General features: G+C 35.5%; 1 pseudogene; it reads right to left on the bottom strand.

Annotated features, from left to right (window-relative positions):
* The window catches only part of LOC147917407 (mitochondrial transcription rescue factor 1-like), a 35,074-nt pseudogene extending 16,952 nt beyond the window's left edge, over positions 1–18,122 (bottom strand).
* Positions 18,123–21,754: the final 3,632 nt, after the last annotated feature.

Below are 21,754 nucleotides of genomic sequence, written 5' to 3' on the forward strand. Positions count from 1 at the left end.
CAGTGTGTGCCTGGGATCCGAACCAGCGAACCCCGGGCCGCCGCAACAGAGCCCGGGCACTTAACCACTTGCGCTGCCGGGCTGGCCCCTCAAATGACTTCTTAATCTAGTCAATTCAGGATTATACATTGTATCATAAATAAGGAAATGTAATAATTTGTTGAACAGTCACACCACTGTATGTGCCATCTTATTTATTTATGTACCAAATTGATTAATTTATTTGTTTTCCTTTGATATGACACAGGCAGAATTTGAAGCCATTATTAGTGCTTAGGTCCTTAAATTATTTCTTGACAAAACATATTAAATTCTGAAAACTAAAGAAAGGGTAAAACTGGTGAGTTTCATTGAATCTATTCATTTAAACCTATTCATTGAAGGTATACAAATTTTCCTATAACATATCCTACTAGCATATCTTAATTTTGGGTTTAAATTTTAGTTATTCTGGCTCTTTACTCCTTTCTGTACTTGATGTTAATTACATACTTGGTTATCAATATTATATACATTTATGTATTCTCTTCTACTGATCTGGTATTTCTTGTCTAGATGTTCATATAACCTAACTTTTGGGACAATATGCGTATTTTAAATCAATTGATAGTCTCCACATAAACGTTTGTGGACAATTTTTATGTTTTACTGCACATATGTCTTTTCCTGGAAAGTCCAATGAAACTTAAATAATGGTAAAAATCACCTTAGGTATGTGAAGTCATATTTGTATTTATAACTAGATTCCTTAGTAATCATTGCTTAATTTATGATATGTTTAGTTTGCAGGGAACAGTGAAAAAATCCAATTACTCTTTCCTGGGACTAAGTGTAGAACTAGATTTATTCACCTTCCTTATGTTCAGGCAGTTTGGCTCTATTTACCTACGTTCACTCACTTTACTCCTCCCCTAAAGTCTATGAGATTCTAGTAAATACTGAATAACTGTGGATAGTTATCATGGGCCAGTCTCTAGAATTCCGATTGCTTTTAAATATGTAATCTCATTGATACTCACCACAATACTGTGAGGTAGGTATTACTGCAATTTCTGTTTATTAAGATGAGGAAATTGAAAAAAAAAGTCAGGATAAGTTACTTTCTCAGGGTCAGACAGTTAGTGACTTCACTGAGTGCTTGAACACGAGCTCTTATCGCCTCAGCCAGGTACAGGCAGATAAAGTTCTGTCTTTGCGTCCCTGAAATGACATGGCAGAGTGGAAAGAACATGGTTTTAGTGGCAGACAGACATGAGTTTGAGCACGGATCCTAGACAGTCTATTAACCTCCCTGAGCCTCAGTTTCCTCCTCTGCAAATTATAGAATTATTCTGAGGACCAGAGAAACCACCTGTGGGTTAAGAGAGTTTTGTAAATAGTAGTTCTTACAATATTAATTTTAAAAACAATATTAATTACTATAATAAACGATTGATTTGGAATATTAGGATAAAGAATAAGTCATTTCAGTGAAAACAAAGATTGGATGTGGGTTAAGAAAATACCATTTTCATTGCACAGGAAAAGCCGTTTCATTTTGTAATTCATGTAAAATCTGAGGTTTCCCAAAGGAGCATTTGAGTACAGCCAAAGTAATACCTGCCTCAATTGCTCAGATCATCTTTGACAAAGTTGGTGAATAAATCCCTGGAAGCTGAAAAAAGACTCAGTGTTTACAATCCTAAGTAGGTGATTTGATTTTCTTTATTCTCCGTGGTATAAGAACTGTTTGACTGTTTGTGTCTGTATCATTTAAACACAGACATCTCTACTATTCAGATCACCGAACTGTACTGAATGTGGTCGGAAGTGATGGCCGGCCAATTCCCAGCCTGTGTCTTTGGAGATGTCGTGTTCTACCTGTCGTATGTGTACTTCTGCCTCCTCCATAAGAAGAATATAACCCTTGTAGTTTCTGCCTCTCAGTCCGGGCCCTAGAATGACACGTATAAAGCAGAGCCACCCTAGTCAATGCACAGAGCCATAAGTGTACATGAAACTTATTGTTACACACCACTGAGATTTTGTGGCTGTTCATTATGTAGCATCATAATGACCAGAAGTAACCCAAATCTATACCTGGGATAGCATATTTGACAGCCAATATTCACTACCTTTGCAAGAATCAAATAATCCCGCTAATACAACTTAATAGACATTTATTTAAACTTTTCTAAATGCATTGATATTGGCAAACGTATTCAATATAAAAAGGGTTAGAAATTTTTATAATTTACAATAAGCCATCTTTATTATTCTGTATTCTTATATCTCTGGCAACTAGCATAGGACTGGCAACAGAGTTAGCGCTTAAATATGTGTAGAATTATTGTGTGAAATACAGGATTGACATGAACTGATGAATTTGCCTTCAGTTTTTATAAACATGTAATATTTTATTACTGAAAGATACTGAATGTATCTATGTTTTCAAGAAAATATGTTTACACCATTTATGATAGTTCTTTTTAGTTCTTATAAGTAAATATGTAATAAGACTACTTAAGATTCTAATATTTTTTCCTTATTAACCTTGTAACATATAACCTACTACTTCCAGAACAAGATAAGTAAACGATATTTGTAATTAAACATATTTTCTAGCATACTAAGTATTCTATTAGGATTCATTCATTAACAGTCACAGCAATACTTTATTTTTGTCATTTTGACAGTCAGTGAACCACAAGTTCCAGGTGAATGGCATTTGAAGTTTATGTAAGAGTGTACTGAATATGGTTACTTCTGCTAATGACTTATATGGATTTGAATGTAAATATCTCATAACAACAAGATTTAGATCATTGTGATTCCAGACAGGTTTAATCCACAAACCTCACTAACAATCAAGTATTATGTTTTTGTGGACCCTTGAATTTATTTGAGTGTGTTTAAATTTTTACTGTGCCAGTGGCAAAGTTCAAATAATCGATAGACAGTATAAAAAGCATGGTAAACTACTAAGTCATTATTATCTTTGAATAAAAAATAAGTATATGTTGTGATGCATAGCAAGTTGCTAAATTTTAATGGTTCTTCCTTTATTTTGATGTACTAAGTCAAAGGATAAATATAAAGTGCATTAGAATGTGATTCTCTTACACTTAAGTTTGGAATCTGATAACACCTTTATAATGAACAAATTCCCTTATCATTTTGACTTTTTTGTTCATAGACAATCTCTTATTAATTGTAATTTTTTCTAGTCTTATATCTTTTGAGATGCTCTCCAGAGGAAGCTGTTCTTCCTTCCGATCTCTTTTTAATACTCATGACTTTGGCAAAGGAACTGAACAGCTTCAACTCTCTCTTCCACCAGAACCTCTGTGTCCCGATAACCACTTGCATGTGATTTGCATCCTGACACCACTTTTACCATCTTTCTCTTTGGGGCCATCTACTAAACTCTAGGACACTCATCTACTTCCTTCAGTGATTTCAGTTCAAGGGTCACAAGTTTCTTATTCAATTCATCCTCTACCATCATTTTTGAAATCTTAAAAAGGCACGATGAGGACTCTTCTAAAATTCTGGTCTCACTCTTAAATTTTTCAATTATAATAAACTTCACTGTACTTTAGGCAACCAACAAATAACTAACATTAAAATGTGTCTTTCTCAGAAATGTTCTATTTCTTATATTTCCAATTCTGAAATAATTTTTCTCACAACATATTCATGTCTTTCTGCCACTCTCATCGCCATTAATTTTATTCGTGGTGACCCTTATTAACTTGCCTGTCACAGATACTAGTCGTCCTCGGTCTCATTGTGGCTTCCACTCATACTTCACCCAACCTAATCTCCATAGTCTTTCACAGCAAGGTACACATAACCCTAGATATTTTTCATCTCCTTTTCCTGTAGTTCATATCTTCCAATTGCTGGACTTTGGTGAGTCCACTATCTGTTTTATCATGCAAAATCACAGTATTTTTTTCTGAAATTGGAGAGATGCAATATAATGTCATCTAATCTCTCACCATGATTTTGCGAATTTTATTTATTGCCTGATGCTAAGTACCCTTTCCCTGACTAGTGACCCTCAGCAGAGAGTGTAGTGTGGTCCTCTCACCTCCACTTTTATTACTTTATTGAAGATACACATGTTTTCCCTAGGTCAACCGAGCAGCATCTCACCTACCTGGAGATGAGCCCCAGTAGAACGTCAGAGCTGTGTGAATCTCACTCTGCACTTTCACCCTCATTCTTGTTTTTCTCCAAACTCTGAGGATATATTTTGCTTTCTACTTGCTAACACTATTCCATTGCCTCTAAGCTCATCAATTCCAGCCTTCTCCAAGACTTTGTTCTATTATAATTGTTAGAGATGATCTTAGATGGTCCCAAAACTCATAAGGCAAAGTCTGGACATAGACATGATGAAGATACACTTATTTCTAACACATATAATACAGGATGAAAGTAACCAGGATAGCACTCTCTTCTAAAGTAGAAGCCTTAGAATCTGTAAGGCAAGCTCAGGTGTTTTGTTTTGTTTTGTTTTTTTTGTGAGGAAGATTAGCCCTGAGCTAACATCCGATGCCAATCCTCCTCTTTTTGATGAGGAAGAGTGGCCCTGGGCTAACATCCATGCCCATCTTCCTCTACTCTATATGGGATGCCGCCACAGCATGGCTTGACAAGGGATATGTCAGTGTGCACCCAGGATCTGACCCCGCGGACCCCGGCCTCTGAAGTGGAGCGCGCGCACTTAACCGCTGCCCCACCGGGCTGGCCCTCAGGTGTTTTTTAATCATTGGTATCACTGGACACTGACAAATTGGAAAAGACCCTTAATTTATCAGTTCCAGAGAGAGCTTTGCCATTGGAACCTATTTTAAAAGATGTTTATTTATAAAATGTTCAACTCTGTTACCCCACTCTACATCTGAGGCAGGGACATTATGTGTCATATGCATTGCTGAATGCATTTAGGATCAATTTGAGACATGTAGTATTGCTGAAAGAATGAATGAGTGATATAGGTAATAATACCAACCCTTGTGTTATTATCTCTTTTTGTTCACTACGTAGCTTCTGAATTTCATAGCATCTCTCAAAACCTTAATCTCCTCAACTGAGAAAGTGGTGAAACTGATATAAATTATTTCACGGTGTCAGTGGGATCATAAATGAGTTAGTATGTAGAACAAGCTTATAATAGTGCCTATCACCTTGCGTGCACCCATGCACAAAATGTTAACGATATCATCACTCACTAAATATTTCCTTGCAATATTACCTCTGATGTCTACTGACACTGCTCTCCAAACCTCCTAGTCAAGTAGCTAATGATGGTGTAATTCGAAGACCTCAGTTGAGTCCTTTCTCACTTATTCTCTGAAGCCTTTGTTGATCCTTAGCTGCTCATCCTATTTGCGAGACCTGGGGTTTCTAGACCACCACGGCACACTGGTGGGTATTCGGCCTCTCAGACTAGTACAATTTACTGCTGCTCCTTCTGTCTCAGGAGTCTGTCCCCAAATTTCTTCTCCATTTACAAGCTCTCCTCTGTGATTTCAAACCCAGTGGCTCTGTAGGTCTGATTAGCCTATAACAAGCTTTATTTTGGCCTGGGCGAGGGCATTCCTGATTTGTAATCTTTACAGGCAGCTCATCCCAGACCAAAATGTGGTCATGGGCTTTTCTGTAAACCTTGAGAATCTCTCATAATCCTTGCTATGCATCTCTTTTTTGCTAGTTTTTCCTTTAATGTTTTATACCTCTTTGTTTGTTTGCTTCTTTCTTTCTTTTTCCCTCTCTCCTTGTCTTTCTTCCTGCCTCCATCCCTCTGTTCCTTCTTTCCTTCCTTCTTTCTTTCTTTTTCTGTTTTTTATAATAATTATTGACTCAATACATTGAATTTCATTTATTTTATCAAAGCTATACATGCACATAATTTAAAGCATCAGTTACCTTTACACAGTGTGTTATGGGATGGGCTAATGCCCTGAGAACAGCTTTAACTTCTTCAGCTATCCTCTCTGATACATCTTAGCCCCTGAGATAACTTTTATTTTATTATGAACTTCCTATGGATTTAAAAGGAGATTTTATTATGTCCAGCATTTCTAGGTATTTGGCAGCAAAAGTTTTCCTTTAATGTATACTATGCCATATTGCTAACATTTGAATTAAGTTGTCTTGCTAGAAATTCCAGGTTTAAATGTGATTTTAATTTCTCTGGTGTTTGTATTCTAGAAGTTGGACGAGATGTTAAAGTCAATTGTTTTGACTGTAAATATAAACATTCATTCATTTATTCAAGCATTCATTTACACATTAACTCAGCAAATATATATCAGGTGTCTATTATGTCCCAAGGCTGATTCTAATTGTGGGATATGCAATACTGTACAAAATAGATGAGCAACAAAGACAAAAATATCCCATTTAGCTGACATGCTAGTGATACCATGTGCATATCTGACTATCTGATGTTTGGAATCTTATATTCATAATTTAAAAATAGAACATTTTAAGGTTTAATTTAGAAACTTGCAGAAGAAAATATTTATTATTATTTCAACTGAAAATCATTAAACATATTCATATTTATTTATGGTTTTCCTTCCATGTTGGTGATAGGTGATAGGTTATTACGTTATATGATTTATTTACAGATATTTCTATATATATTATTATTCTAATATGAAAATCAATATTGAATAGATTTTCCTCCACAAATTAAATTTACATAATAAAACATGGAAATGGTAAATGCAGATACCACTTTATTTTTAACAATTAGAAATATATAATTTTCAATACAGGCATAATTGTTTGGCTTTACGTTGACATTTTCTAAATGTTGTTGTTGCCTGGGATATTCATTTTCATAAATTTTGGAATAGAACTGCCTGAGCTTTTAAAGCCTGAGCTTTAAAAAGAAAGACTTTATTCTTAAAATAATTTAATTAATGATGTTGGAATAAATTTTTGAAATTTGATCTTATTATCTGAAATCTTATGAAATTTAATCCTCAAATGCTGGCATCTAATGAGTGTGAGTAACATCTTACATAATTTCATATTCAAGGAAGAACAAGTGCGGAATATAAATTGTGTTTCTTCGGGTCACAGTTGTTGTTAAATTTAAGAATGAATGCAGTCATAAGAGAAATATATATTAATTAATCTAACATGTTTCATGTACCTGAATGCTTTATTAAGTCAAGAAAATGTTAACTGAAAAATATTTATATTGGTAATTGTGTGCTAACACTCAAAAGGCTCTTGTTGTAAATCTATAAATAATATTTAGTATTTGACTTGGATGAATTTTGTAAATTATTTTTTTTCCTTTTAAATAGACTATTTTTTTAGAGCAGCTTTAAGTTCACAGCAAGGTTGAGGAGCAAGTGTCACATTTCCTTGCCTCCACACACGCACAGCCTCCCCCGCTATCAACATCTGCACCAGAGGGGTACACCTGTTACAACTGATGACATGGGCACATCATTATCACCCAAAGTCCATACTTTACACTAGGATTCACTCTTGGTGTGGTACATCCTATACGATTTGGACAAATGTATAATGACGTGCATCCACCATTACAGTATAATACAAAGTAGATTCACTGCCGTATAAATCCTCTGTGCTCTGCCTATTCATCCCTCTCTCTCGCTTAACCCCATAGCAACCACCTATCTTTTTATGGTCTCCATAATTTTGCCTTTTTCAGAATGTCATATAGTTGGAATCACACAGTACGTAGCCTTTTCTGATTGGCTTCTTTCAGGTAGTACCATGCGTTTAAGTTTCCTCCATGTCTTTCCATGGCTTGATAGTTCATTTCTTTTTAGTGCTGAATCACATTCTGTTGTCTGGATGTACCACAGTTTATTTATCATTTCACCTACTGGAGGACATCTTGGTTGCTTCCAAGTTTTGGCAATTATGAATGAAGCTGCTATAAACCTGCACGTGCAAGTTTTTGTATTGACATAAGTTTTCAACTTGTTTGAGTAAGTAAATTCTAATGAGTGTGACTGTTGGATCATATGACAAGAGTGTGTTTAGTTTTGTAAGAAACTGCCAGACTGTCTTCCAAAATGGCTGTACCATTTTGCATTCCCATCAGCATTAAATGAGAGTTCGTATTGCTCCATGTCCTCACCAGCATTTGCTGTTGTCAGTGTTTCGGATTTTGGCCATTCTAAAAGGCATGTAATGGTCTCTCAATTCTGCTTTAATTTGCATTTTCCTAATGCCATATGATATGGAGCATCTTTTCATATGTTATTTACCATCTATATATCTTCTTTGGTGAGGTGTTAGTCAAGTTTTTTGCCTGTTTTTAAATGAGTTTTAATCAGGTTGTTCATTTTCTTATTTTTGAGTTTTAAAAGTTGTTTGTATGTTTTGTATAGCAGTTTTTTATTGCATATATCTTTTGCAAATATTTTCTCCCATCAGTGGCTTGCCTTATTCTTTTGACAGTATCTTTCACAGAGCAGAAAGTTTTTAATTTTAATGAAGTCTGGTTTATCAATTATTTCTTTCATGAATAATTTTCATGGCATGCCTTTGGTGTTTTATCTAAAAAGTCATTGCCATGCCCAAGGTCATCTAGATTTTTCCTATGTTATCTTCGAGGAGTTTTATAGTGTTGTGTTTTCCATTTATATCTGATCCATTTTCAGTTAATATTTGTGAAGGGTGTAAGGACTGTATCTAGATTGGTTATTTTGCATGTGAATGTCCAGTTGTTCCAGTGCTATTTGTTGAAAAGACTGTCTTTTTCCCAATTGTAATTGCCTTCGCTCTTTTGTCAAAGATCAGTTGACTGTATTTATGTGAATCTATATAAATCATTTTTAACATCTGGTATTTAACACTTCCTATATTTTCTTTTAAATGTTATTGGTATTCACACCCCTATCACATTGCCTAAAAAAATAAATCTTTCTTTTTCATATTACCATTCCTATTTCAAACGACACTCGCATTTCTTCCTACAAATATTCTTAGGTGAATTACTAGAATTATTGGTTCAGGCATGCTGTTTCTGTATCTTCGTCATGTTATATAACACCTTATGACAGCTTGGGTAACAATCAGAACAAGTGGAAAGCTCAAATATTATTAGTGATCTATTCATTCATGAAATTTTCTGAATGACTCTGATGTGCTGGGCACTAGTCTAAGGTCCATAATATCTTTAGGAACTTATTGTGTATTCAGGTAGATTTATACATACATATATGTAAGTGTATGCATTTATGTATATCTGTGTATGTGTATATATGTATGTACACACAGATATATATATATATATATTTATATTACCAAGATAATTTCTATAATGGAATATGTGCACAATACATACTGGAGCAAAGGAAAAGCCATTAACTATTTATGGGAAAGAAGAGAAGATATTTGAATCAGATCATTGAAAGATCAGTTAGAGATGACTTCTGCAAGAATGTAAGAGAAGGTAATATTCAGAAAACACGAGAAGTTCAACACTGATGTAACACAGAATGTGAAGATCCATGACAGTAAATGTATCTGGACAGGTAGGTGGGGATAATATTGTTAAAGTCAGGTATGGTTAGAAAATGATTTTGTTTTTTACTGAGCTGCAAATAATATGACTAGGTCATGCTACGGTTATATTTTTATTTGAAAAGATTATACTGTTAGCATTGTGGAGAAATGACTTAGATTAAAAATCAGCGACATAGTATTGGTAAAGAAGCTCTTTATTTCAATGGTTGAGATGAAACATGAACCTGAGACCAACTCGATGGTGAAACAGAGAGGAGAAAGTTGGTCCGGGGAATGGTTAAAAGGTTGAATAAGAGCGCTTCATGAATGTTTGGGTATACAATATGTAGAAGAGAAGAAGGAATTGAGGATGGCTTTTGGCTTTTAGCTTTGGTAACTGGATTCATGGTGGAGTAGTTTTCAGAGGCACAGAATAAAAAGGTAAAGTTCAAGTTTGGAGGGGTGGGAAAACTAGATTTGTTTTTTAAAGTTTTGCTCTATAATACCCATTCCTGTGGAGATGTTAATTTGGTTGCAGGATAAATCAGTCTAGAATTCAAGACAAACATCTGATCTGGAGATCAACATTTAGGATTATAAGTGCTTGGGAGCTGCCACTGATGATCTCAAGAGAAATCATTGATTACTTCTCTGTTCTCAGCTGCAAATTTTACCTATAGTCTGTCCATCTTAACCATTCTCTTTTAGACATTCTCTTTTCTGTTCATGGATTTATTTCCTTTGCATTATATTTCTTAAATGATTTCTCCTTTGTTTTAGCAAACAAAATAAGGCTTTCCCAAGCTTCGAGGAGAAACGCATTAATAAGTGCAAGTAAGTTTTAGTTTGTGATGATTAAAACAAGCAGTTAATGTTTGCATTTTGAATAGGACTCTAGATAAACGATTCATTAAATATTATTCATTTTTTATTAGGGATATTTTGTTAGGGATGAATTAACGGCAATTTCGGGGGGAGTTTCATATGGAAATCATTCATTTTCACAAAGTAGACTTCAATAATATTGCCTCCCATTTATATTTACTGGTAAAAGCAATTATTTCATTTAATAATTTTGAAATGTCCTGTACAAAATTCAGAGGAGACTTAAAAAAAATAAATTAATGATCCTCATATGCCACAAATATTAGTACTTCTCTTTTCAAGATTCTAAAAAAGTTTTGTTTTGATTTATACTAAAACATAATAACCCAAAGCTTGAAGAAAAAAAGAGAAAGAATGCATTTGATTGTGGTTAGAGAACACAGAACCACAGAACCGCACAGGACTACCCAGCATTAAATGGATTGTTAGTGGCTGTTTTTTAGCATGCAGTTTAGCATATGTATTTAAAGTGTTAAAATTTTCAATATATTTTCTCCAGAAGCCTGAAAGAAGAAACCAAAATATGGATTTTTCTCTTATAGTATGTTGAGCTTAGACAGTGTTTTGACATTTTGTGAAATTTTGTAAATGAAGAAACTTATTTCCCAAGATGTTCAATTAGATCCACAGGGAATGAGAGGGATCCACTACACTGACGTGAACAATTCTGTAATTCTCACCCCCTCCCACACCCCTCGTGTGACTTTCACTGGCTACATGGAGCTCTCCATATGAAGGCAAAGAGCTGGCTATAGTCCAAGGAAGTTGGTTGGTTGAGATATGGTCACTGTGACTTCCTTCCCTGGGACACTGGACTAGGAACTGAGAGAAAGAGCATCCTTTCTCCACATAAATGGACATGTAACACGCAAACTTGAGAGCTGTTCATCATCATGTTTTCCAAGATGCAGATGGTAGAAACAAAATGCTCAAATTTGTAAAGGTGAGAAGATAAATAAACAAGAGACAAAGGGGAAACAGTGAAGTTCTGAGTTTCCTTTGGTTGATCTGAAGAGACATCCTTTTAAGACATATAAAATGATCAGTCACTTCTAACCTTCCCGATTCCTGACAACCAAAGACTGACTCTGGTACGCATCCTGCATTTATATTGACAGATTCCTCAACAAACCCTTTTCTTCTTTCCTCTAAGATTGGAAGGAAAACTTTTCCACCTTCCTTTTCATACTCTTCACTTATTTTATCGTATGGAAATTTTCGTTGCAAAAAAAATGCAGACCTGCTGGAGCTAGCTTAAGAGAAAGGTACCAGTTCTAACGAAAATACCGGTTGTGTCAAAAACAAAAATAAACAGTGGCAGCTTTAAGGCTTTCTCTCCCTCTGACCTCTGTTTTTCTCTGCTTTAATCTTCTCTTTATATGCAAACTTGAACTTGAAGCATGACTTTTTTCCTTTCTCCTTTTTATATTTGGGAGAATATGGACATCAATAGTTCCTATTTTTGCATGTTCCATGTCCCTCTCTCTGGAGATATGTTCTTCTCTCATTTTCTCTCTCATTCTATTCCAATTTCCTAAGGAAAGGAATTGCATTGGCTCATGTCTAGGCCGATAATATACGACCAGGTAAGAAGAGTCCTGCTGTGTGGAGGAAACAATAGAAAATCCCTACCAAAGAGGCCATGTGTTCAGAAGTGAGGTGAGAATAGCAGTGTCTTGAAAATTGCTATTAACTTGGGAGTCAGTTATGTACTTCTCCATTCTACCTGTCTACCTTTTATTTGTATTGCGATGTGAAATGCCTACCCACACAAAATGTTTATCTTACCTCCCTTACTCAGGACAGACATTGCTAAATTTGTCACGATGCCTTCTGTTATGAAATTCAGATGCAGTCATCAAATCCTGCATGGCAGAGGGCTCCAGGAACCTATTCCAAATCCAGCGGCATGCGAGGTAAATTCAATTTCCCATCTCTTTCTTTTCTCTTTCTCATTATACCTTCCAACCATTCTATAAATATCATAAAAAGTAGCCACACTGTGTGAGTAATACAATAACTATAGTTTCCTCACAGTAATCTGAGAAGATGTTTTGGAGAAACAAAAAGATAAGGGATATATAAATACTTTATATTCTTGTGTATTTCAATGTCTTAAAGAACATTAACATTGCTTATTAGAATTTTATTTTCTAAAATTTCAAAAATTTCTAAGAGCCAAGATATCCTAAGCAAACCTTAAATCTATTTTATTTTTAATATCACTAAATTCTCTGAACATTGATCATATATAAATTTACATTCTGCCTTTTTTCTGATTTTCATGCTCAATGAGTTTCCCATTGTCAATTGTATATAAAATATTTTAGTTAAAATAATCAGTGCTATTATACATTTTAAAAACAAAGTATCATAACTTTGTAACATAAGATTTAAGTGATGTAATAATATTTTGGTATATTAAACTCATCTTCACAAAGAATTCGTATTTTGGGGGTATATCATCTACTTCCTGTTTTTTAGGAAATCATCTTTCTTTCTTTATTTCTCTTTCTTCCTCCCTTCCTACCTTTTCCCTCCCCTCCTTCTTTTCGTTCCTTCATCTATCCCTTTGTTAGCTCTGTCTGTCTCTCTGTATCTATCCTACTTATAATTGTTATTCCTAGCCCCTCACAACATAACCTCTCTTCTAATCATCTGATGGTACAGCCCCTGCATTCGTCTCTTCTAGTCACAGTGGTCAGAGAGAGACAAGGAAATCAGGAACTTGAACTATTGCAGTTCTTGTGGAAGAGAGTGTTTTTCGTAGGATCATTTCTATGTGTGAAACAGCACATGTTTTCATTATGGAAATGGATATAATGGAGCCAATCCATTAATTACAGAACATAATTCATATTTTATAGAGAAGTATTGATTATTATATGATATGACAGTAATTTGGAAATAGCAAAACAGAAAAAATGAAAATTGTACTAACAATTCAGTGTGTTACTTTGAGTAGTCTTGGACTTTTTATATAACAATACTATGGAAGATGGGAAGATTCAAGAAATACTACACTTATTGTGAGGATAAGGATAAGAACATCTCCTTATTTTATCCAAAATTGCAAGTAAACATAAGCTAAATTAGTATAGTAGAGTTTAGATATCATAGTCAAAATTTTCTAGCAAAAAAAAAATCATTTTAATATGCCTTCAGGAAAATAATATTATTTTCAGACTAAATATTTCAAGCCACCAAACTATTTTGCCTATTGCAACAATTGTTGTGAAAGTGTGAGAGTTTTTAGGACAACGTGTGAAAACTAATAGGTATTGCCATATATGCTTTGTCAAATTTGTTTTTTTATTTTATTTTATTTTTTGTTTATTGGGGTAACTTTGGTTTATCACATTATATAAATTTCAGGTGTACATCATTATACTTCTATTTCTGCATGGATTACATCATGTTCTCACGTTCACCACCCAAATACTAATTACAATCCATCACCACACACATGTGCCGAATTATCCCTTTCACCCTCCTCCCTCCCACCTTCCCCTCCGGTAACCACCAATCCAATCTCAGTCTCTATGTGTTTGTTTGTTGTTATTATTATCTACTACTTAATGAATGAGATCATACTGTATTTGACCTTCTCCCTCTGACTTATTTCACTTTGCGTAATACCCTCAATGTCCATCCGTGTTGTCACAAATGGCTGGATTTCATAATTTCTTATGGCTGAGTAGTATTCCATCGTGTATATATACCACATCTTCTTTATCCATTCGTCCCTTGATGAGCGCTTAGGTTGCTTCCAAGTCTTGGCTACTGTGAATAATGCTGCAATGAACACAGGGGTGCGTGTATCTTTACGCATTGGTGTTTTCATGTTCTTTGGATAAATACCCAGCAGTGGAATAGCTGGATTGTATGGTAGTTCTATCTTTAATTTTTTGAGGAATCTCCATACTGTTTTCCATGACAAGGATGCCCACTCTCACCACTCCTATTTAACATAGTATTGGAAGTCCTATCCAGAGCAATCAGGCAAGCAAAAGAAATAAAAGGGATCCAAATTGGAAAGGAAGAAGTGAAACTGTCACTATTTGCTGATGACATGATTTTATATATACAAAACCCTGAAGAATCCACCAAAAAACTTTTAGACTTGTTACTTGCTCTGTAAAAGACCAAAAGTCTTTTACAGACTTTACTGTCTTTGTAATAAACAAAGACAGTAAAGTTGCAGAATACAAATTCAACATACAAAAATCAGTTGTATTTCTATACGCCAACAATGAAGTAGCAGAAAGAGAAATTAAGAATACAATCCCATTTACAATTGCAACAAAAAGGATAAAATACCTAGGAATAAACTTAACCAAAAAGGTGAAAGATCTGTACACTGAAAACTATAAAACATTGCTGAAGTAATTGAAGAAGACAAAAGGAATGGAAAGATATTCCATGCTCTTGGATTGGAAGAATTAACATAGTTAAGATGTCCATACTTCCTAAAGCAATCTACAGATTCAATGCAATCCCTATCAAAGTTCCTACAACATTTTTCAGAGAAATAGAGCAAAGAATCCTAAAATTTATGTGGAACAACAAAAGACCCCGAATTGCTAAAGGAATCCTGAGAAAAAAGAACAAAGCTGGAGGTATCACACTCCCTGATTTCAAAATATACTACAAAGCTATAATAACCAAAACAGCATGGTACTGGCACAAAAACAGACACACAGATCAATGGAATAGAATCAAAAGCCCAGAAATAAACCCACACATCTATGGACAGCTAATCTTCGACAAAGGAGCCAAGAGCATACAATGGAGAAAGGAAAGTCTCTTCAACAAATGATGTTGGGAAAACTGGACAGCCACATGCAAAAAAATGAAAGTAGACCCTTACCTTATACCATACACAAAAATTAACTCAAAATGGATAAAGACTTGAATGTAAGTCCTGAAACTATGAAACTTCTAGAAGAAAACATAGGCAATATGCTCTTCGACATCGGTCTTAGCAACATATTTTCAAGCACCATGTCTGACCGGGCAAGAGAAACAATAGAAAAAATAAACAAATGGGACTACATCAAACTAAAAAGCTTCTGCACAGCAAAGGAAACCATCAACAAAACGAAAAGACAACCTAACAATTGGGAGAAGATATTTGCAAACCATACATCTAATAAGGGGTTAATCTCCAAAATGTATAAAGAACTCATGCATCTCAACAAAAAACTAACAACCCAATTAAAAAATGGGCAAAAGATCTGAACAGACATTTCTCCATAGAAGATATACACATGGCCAACAGGCACATGAAAAGACGTTCAACATCATTAACTATCAGGGAAGCACAAATCAAAACTACAGTGAGATATCACCTCAAGCCCGTCAGAATGGCTATAATTAACAAGACAGGAAACAACATGTGTTGGAGAGGATGTGGAGAGAAGGGAACTCTCATACACGGCTAGTGGCAGTGCAAACTGGTGTCAGATTTAAGTTTTATGTAATTTTGCCTCTTGTACTTGAAAGTAAAACTGTTCCAAAGATATTTTGAGTATTTTTCTTACTTCTCCTTTATCTCCTTTCTCTGTTAATCTACTTGTGTTTCTCATGGCATATTTTCATTTTAAGAGGCTTGTGTTTCTCCATTCCAGGGCTTTTTCCACATTGGGAAATAAAGTTGCATCACATTCCATGTTCTTTTACTCATATTTCTGCATTAGCAGGTTTCTAAAAATTAACCTTGCCTGGGCCGTGGATTTCTGCTGACATGTAACGGCAGTGCTGCAGAAGCTGAGCTATGTAGAAATCTGTTTGCCTGTGCACTAATCACATTTCCTGCAAGCTTTCCACAAAGATAATTCCAGAAGAAATTATAAAAGTGGAACTTTTGTTACAATAAAATAATGACAAGATTTTCTTCTTTTGTGGGTTATAAACACTCTCTAAGGTGAGTGTTTATTAGCAGTGTTATTAGCAGAATTTGAAAAAAATGTCCAGATCTTTCTTTGTATCCTCTCATCCCTACCATCCTCTTTTTCTTTCTACCTGGACTCCCTTTCCTAGATGGATTTCATTTTTCTCCTGGTACTCCTTTGAACCTAGTTGTCCATTTCTTTCCCACAAAGAGAGAGCCAACTAGTAGATCCTGACACTCTCCCTCTTTGTCTTCTGGAATGATCCAAGCTCCAGTGCTTTCACTGGGGGAGGTGTGTTCTCAGTGCTACGTCTGAGATTCAGTGGTACCTAACAGGTCAGGAGAAATCACAGTGGACAGACTAGAGAGCTTACTTGTAACATAGGCTTTGCAAAACCAAGGTGGGAGTGAAACTGTGGCAGATCTTAGAAGGTCTCTGACGATCAATAACATAACACAAATGCCGCGCAAAATTTAATCAAAATTTACTCGACAAAAAATAATAATAATTACTCTACAGATCATTTCTGGGCACCTTGCCTTAATCTACAGAAAATTGTCAGCCTCTACTTCCAACACATTTTTATAAGATACATGCTGATAAGTTTTGTTTTGCTGGAGGAACGGATTTTTTTGTGTCTGGTTCTCCATCCAGATAATTCTTAATATTAGGAGGCAAAGTTTTGACACACATATCTTGCCTTCCTAACTCTGCAGAGTTCCATTGTTGCAGTTTAGCATGAATGTTAGAAACTAAACAAACAAGCAAAAACTTAGACTAAAGCTTTGACTGACATCTCCCCAGGACCCGGGTTTGATGGGCTTACCTCTGTCTAATATGCTCCAGGCCCTAAGATGCTCTCTCACCTTCTGGGTCACCTGTCTTCCTCCTTTCAAATGACACCTGAGGACAGTTTTAAAATCTGTGTTTATTCTTCCTCACCATCGTTTGCGTTTCCCATGCCTGCTTGTTTGCAAAAAAATAACAGCTCTAACTCACGTAACATTAGGCAAAGAAACAAAGCTAACGCTTCTAGGAGTGTGGCTCAGGCTTTGAAGAGATGGTGTTCATAATGTTGCTCCTTACGTCACTTGTGCAATCAGGTTTTGAACATAGACACAAAATCTCTACTCCCACCTCAAATCCGTAGGCGTGCTTGGATGCTTGGCTCATTCCTTATCGTAATTAGGCAGAGAAACAAACGACAAAGTACTATAAAATTTCAGTACAAAGCACGTAGTGACAGCTTGGTAATAATACTCCTCCCTTTAATTTCATTCTCAAGATTGTGTTTATGCACAAATTATGCTATGCTAAGAGTTTGTGGTGGCAGAGAATGAATGCCATGTGAGTACATTTTATAGGAGACAGCTTACGTATGAGGTAAATTTCAATTAAAAGTATAACCAGACCATTCTTGCTTTTTCCAAATTTGGTTTAAAAAATATTGTTTTCATCCAAACAATATTTTTTATGGTCCACATCAAAAGACCCTATCCAGTAAGTCAAAATATGTTCGGTGCTTTTTGAAGTTTTATATAGCTTCCAGCAGGATTAAGGCTAGGTTCTGCTAAGGAATAGTAAAAATGTATGAATGTCTTGGAAATTGTTCAAAAATTCTCTCTGCCTCTCATTAAACTCTCGGAGTCTACCTATACAGAATTACATATGGAAAGCGGGCCAGATTAAAGAAGGCAGGAGGAGTCTGGAGGGCATAAACAAGAGGATCCAGAGAATGAGACGCGAGATTCTGGGAGCGTGTGCCACATAATGATATTCCACTTGTGCTACCTTGCCGGCTGCTGTGCGTCCCGTGAGCATCTGGGGAGTTCTGAGAATCCGCATCGCTCAGATGAGTGGCGCGCTGTGCTTTCTCCTGCTTTGGGAACATCTAGGCAAGTTACCGTATCCTTTGTCATTAACAAATATATAGCTTTCAAACGTGTCTGTCGGCTTCTTTATGTGAACTGCAGAGCCTTCTCATTTTGATGCCCAGCCACTGGCTCATCTCTAGTATGTATATTTACAACCTTGCTGCTATCTGTTTCTAGATAGTTTGCCGAGATCTGATTCTCGGCCAAGGTGAGAGAGCTGCAACACACCATATGCTGTATCCACCCTTCCTGAAACCACCACAAGCCCACCGTGACCTCAAGTCATCAGGGAAAAAGGCTCCTTTACACAAATTGGCAACAGACTGCGGTATACGTGATCCGATCTGAATAAAAAGTCCATTTTAAATATTTATTTTGGTTTCACACCAACACTTCTCGACTGCTCTGTGCACTAAGGCCAGGTGAAAATACAAAGATTTTAGTAGGAGAAAGGGTTAAAAAAGAAAGAGTAAGGAGAAAAAAAATTACTTCAAGTCAAAATAGACTTTGAAAATTAATGTGACTGACGTCAGGGAGTCAGCAAAAAGACTTGAATAGATTTACTATGCCAGGAGAGTTGGAATTATTTTAACTGAGGCCTCTGAGAGAGATTTTGAGTTACGTTTCAGGTGAAAATATTAAAACACTAGAGACTAATGCTCATAAAAATATATGTTTTTGACTGTATCATTATAAGAAGATGGTGTTTTCAGCAATATATTAATTACAGAAAAATACATTTAAACACCCCAAACAGTGAAGCTCTAAGCTTTTTCTGTAATAGCTTTGTGAAACACAGAAAATTAAACTGAGGAACTGCTCTCTTTCTATCTTCAGGTCAGAATTATTTTTAACTCTTAGTGCAATTAATTCCTAGAAATCAATAAACTGGTTCAGAGTAAAATCTTCTTTTGACCACCTTCCTGGGTATACATAAGGAATTTGCCCATTTGAATTATGTCATTTAGTTGCATTTCATCAAAGGAATTTAAAAATTCTTCATATACTGAGGGCAGAAGCTTTCTAAACAGAAATTCGTGCATATAAGATCAATTAAAGGTAATAGATGCTCTACTGTGGTCAACGCAATTGGTAAAGCTACTGGAAAAGTGCGTTGTGCATTGGAGGCTTGTGTATGTCTATAATTTAATTTTGCACAACAGATTTGAGAAAGAAAACCATAAATAAGTAGATACTACTTCAGTGCTGGAAAGTGGAACGTGCTTAAGTTTTTATATGATTTAATTCAATTATACATTTTATAAACTTATTATTTTTTTAATTTATTTTTATTTATTTTTTTGTGAGGAAGATCAGCCCTGAGCTAACATCCAATGCCAATCCTCCTCTTTTTTGCTGAGGAAGATTGGCCCTGAGCTAACGTCCTTGCCCATCTTCCTCTACTTTATATGGGACGCCACCACAGCATGGTTTGCAAAGCGGTGCGTCGGTGCGCGCCCGGGGTCCACGAACCCCAGGCCGCCGAAGCGGAGCATGTGCACTTAACTGCTGCACCACCAGGCCGACCCCATCAATTATACATTTTAATGAAACATTTTAACTCATTTGCTTCATAGTCTAATCTGATCATTATATTTGAGGGATGTTTTAGAAGGCAATATGAACCAAAAAAATTGAAATAATTTTTTTAATAGAAAAAATGTATTTTATCATGTAGTATAGCAAATTATTAAGGGCGTATTATCCCATCAAAGACATATATACATTATTTTTCAAAAAATAATAGTTTAATAACATTCTTTCTAAAAATGTTATAATGACTGAAATTTCCAAAATAAGCATTACTATTCTGTTTGAAAAGAATACTTAAGATTGTGCTTCATGTACTGGATGCTTCAAACAAAATGTTAAAATATGTAACTGTTTTTAACACACTTAGGTGCTAAAGTATTTGTTGAATAGATTTAGAATATTTAAATTCTACTCATGTAATTCTTTTTATTTAAACTTTACCTGAAAAGATTAGAGGTTGAAAAACATGTTAATTTATTATTTTTTAATTTAATTGTTAGCTATATGTGACATTTGTGATCACCATTGGAGGACCGAATTTTGTAAACATATGCTTTTAGAGATTGACAGGGGTGGGGAGTGGGGTAGGGAGGGGGATGTCCAACATAAAAGAAGGTTTTCTCTTGGCAGTAGCATTTCAATATTTGCCATAAGATGTTATTCTTTCCCCATTTCCTGTGTTGGAGGAGGGATGGAGGCATTAGACTGGTTCTTATCCCTGAAGCTGAAGGGGGAAAGACAAAAGGATTTTGGTGGAGGTATTTTCAAGAAGACAAGACTCTTATTCTGTGCCTTAGGTTATTGACTGCTTAGCCATCAGACTTGCTATCTGGCTGGTATAGACAGTGTTCCAAGGAGAAATGGTGCAGATATTAGTGAGATAACTCTATTTGCTCATGTTCTTGGTTCTAAAGAGATATGTGAGATGAGTGTATGAGATATATCCCTGCTGAGGGGCCTCAAATGGAGAAGAAATTCTGTGCTACAGACTTGGAAGGGACAACATAAGTCATAGGGGGAGAAAGGAGACAAGCAAATTAGACGAAGATGAGGGTGAGGTCAGCTGATAACTGTTGAGAACATGTGTGAAATTAAGTCCACATGAGCCACACCTTCTGTTGTAGATGACCAAGAGGATGAGGACAGCAGCCTACCCACTACTTACCAAATGCTCTTCACATTCCGGCCTATATGAACTAGCACTGTCTGCTCATGTGGGGCACATGGAACTACATTTAACGCCTTTCTTTTCCCTTTTCCTTCCCTGATGTCAGAAGCATAACACACCAAGGGAAGACAGGGGGAGTGTGGGAAAGCATATTCCAATATTTGTCCTCACTAAGACTCTGAGACGATGCCATTTCGCAGTGAATGAGGGTGGCACTTTGAATCAAAATTGAAATGTTGAAATAGATAGGTTGAAGCCCTAATAATAAATGTTTACAGAAATAATAACTTGTTATTCAAGGACCTCATTACCCAGAAAGAAAGTTGTTTTAACAGAGTATATCTGTTAGATTTACTAGAAAGACAAAATAATTTCGTGTCAAAGCATCATTTTCAAAAAGGTTAAATATGCCTCTCATACAAATATAGTCCAGATGTTAATCAAAATTTTATTTAACTCATTAAAGAGAGAAGTTGCAAGATATGAAGCTCTTTAAAATATCATTTGAGAAAAACTTTTATAGTCATTTGAGAAAATTTTAAGTTAGAAAACAAATTGATTAATGTCCCATAGGGCGATAAAACCATAACCGTTGGGGTTGCCTTCCCTACTCAACGGAAATCATTTACATCTCTCCTGAGGAGAATCTACATCTTAACCTGCAACTTCAAGAGAACAGTGGAGCATAGCTGTGTTTAAACACAATTTACTCATGGGTGCAGAAATTTGAATTTCATCTAATTTTTATGTGTCGCAAAATATTCTTTTTTTGATTTCTTTTCAATCAGTTAAGAACATAAAAAACAATCTTAGCCTGTGGGTCATATAAAAACAGGTGGTAGGCCACATTTGGAGAGCAGGCTGTAGTTTGCCAACCGGTGTCAGACAGTGTACGACATTGA

This window comes from Ceratotherium simum, chromosome 3 (genome assembly GCF_057802395.1).
Source record: "Ceratotherium simum simum isolate JZ-2026a chromosome 3, ASM5780239v1, whole genome shotgun sequence".
NCBI classification, from domain to species: domain Eukaryota; kingdom Metazoa; phylum Chordata; class Mammalia; order Perissodactyla; family Rhinocerotidae; genus Ceratotherium; species Ceratotherium simum.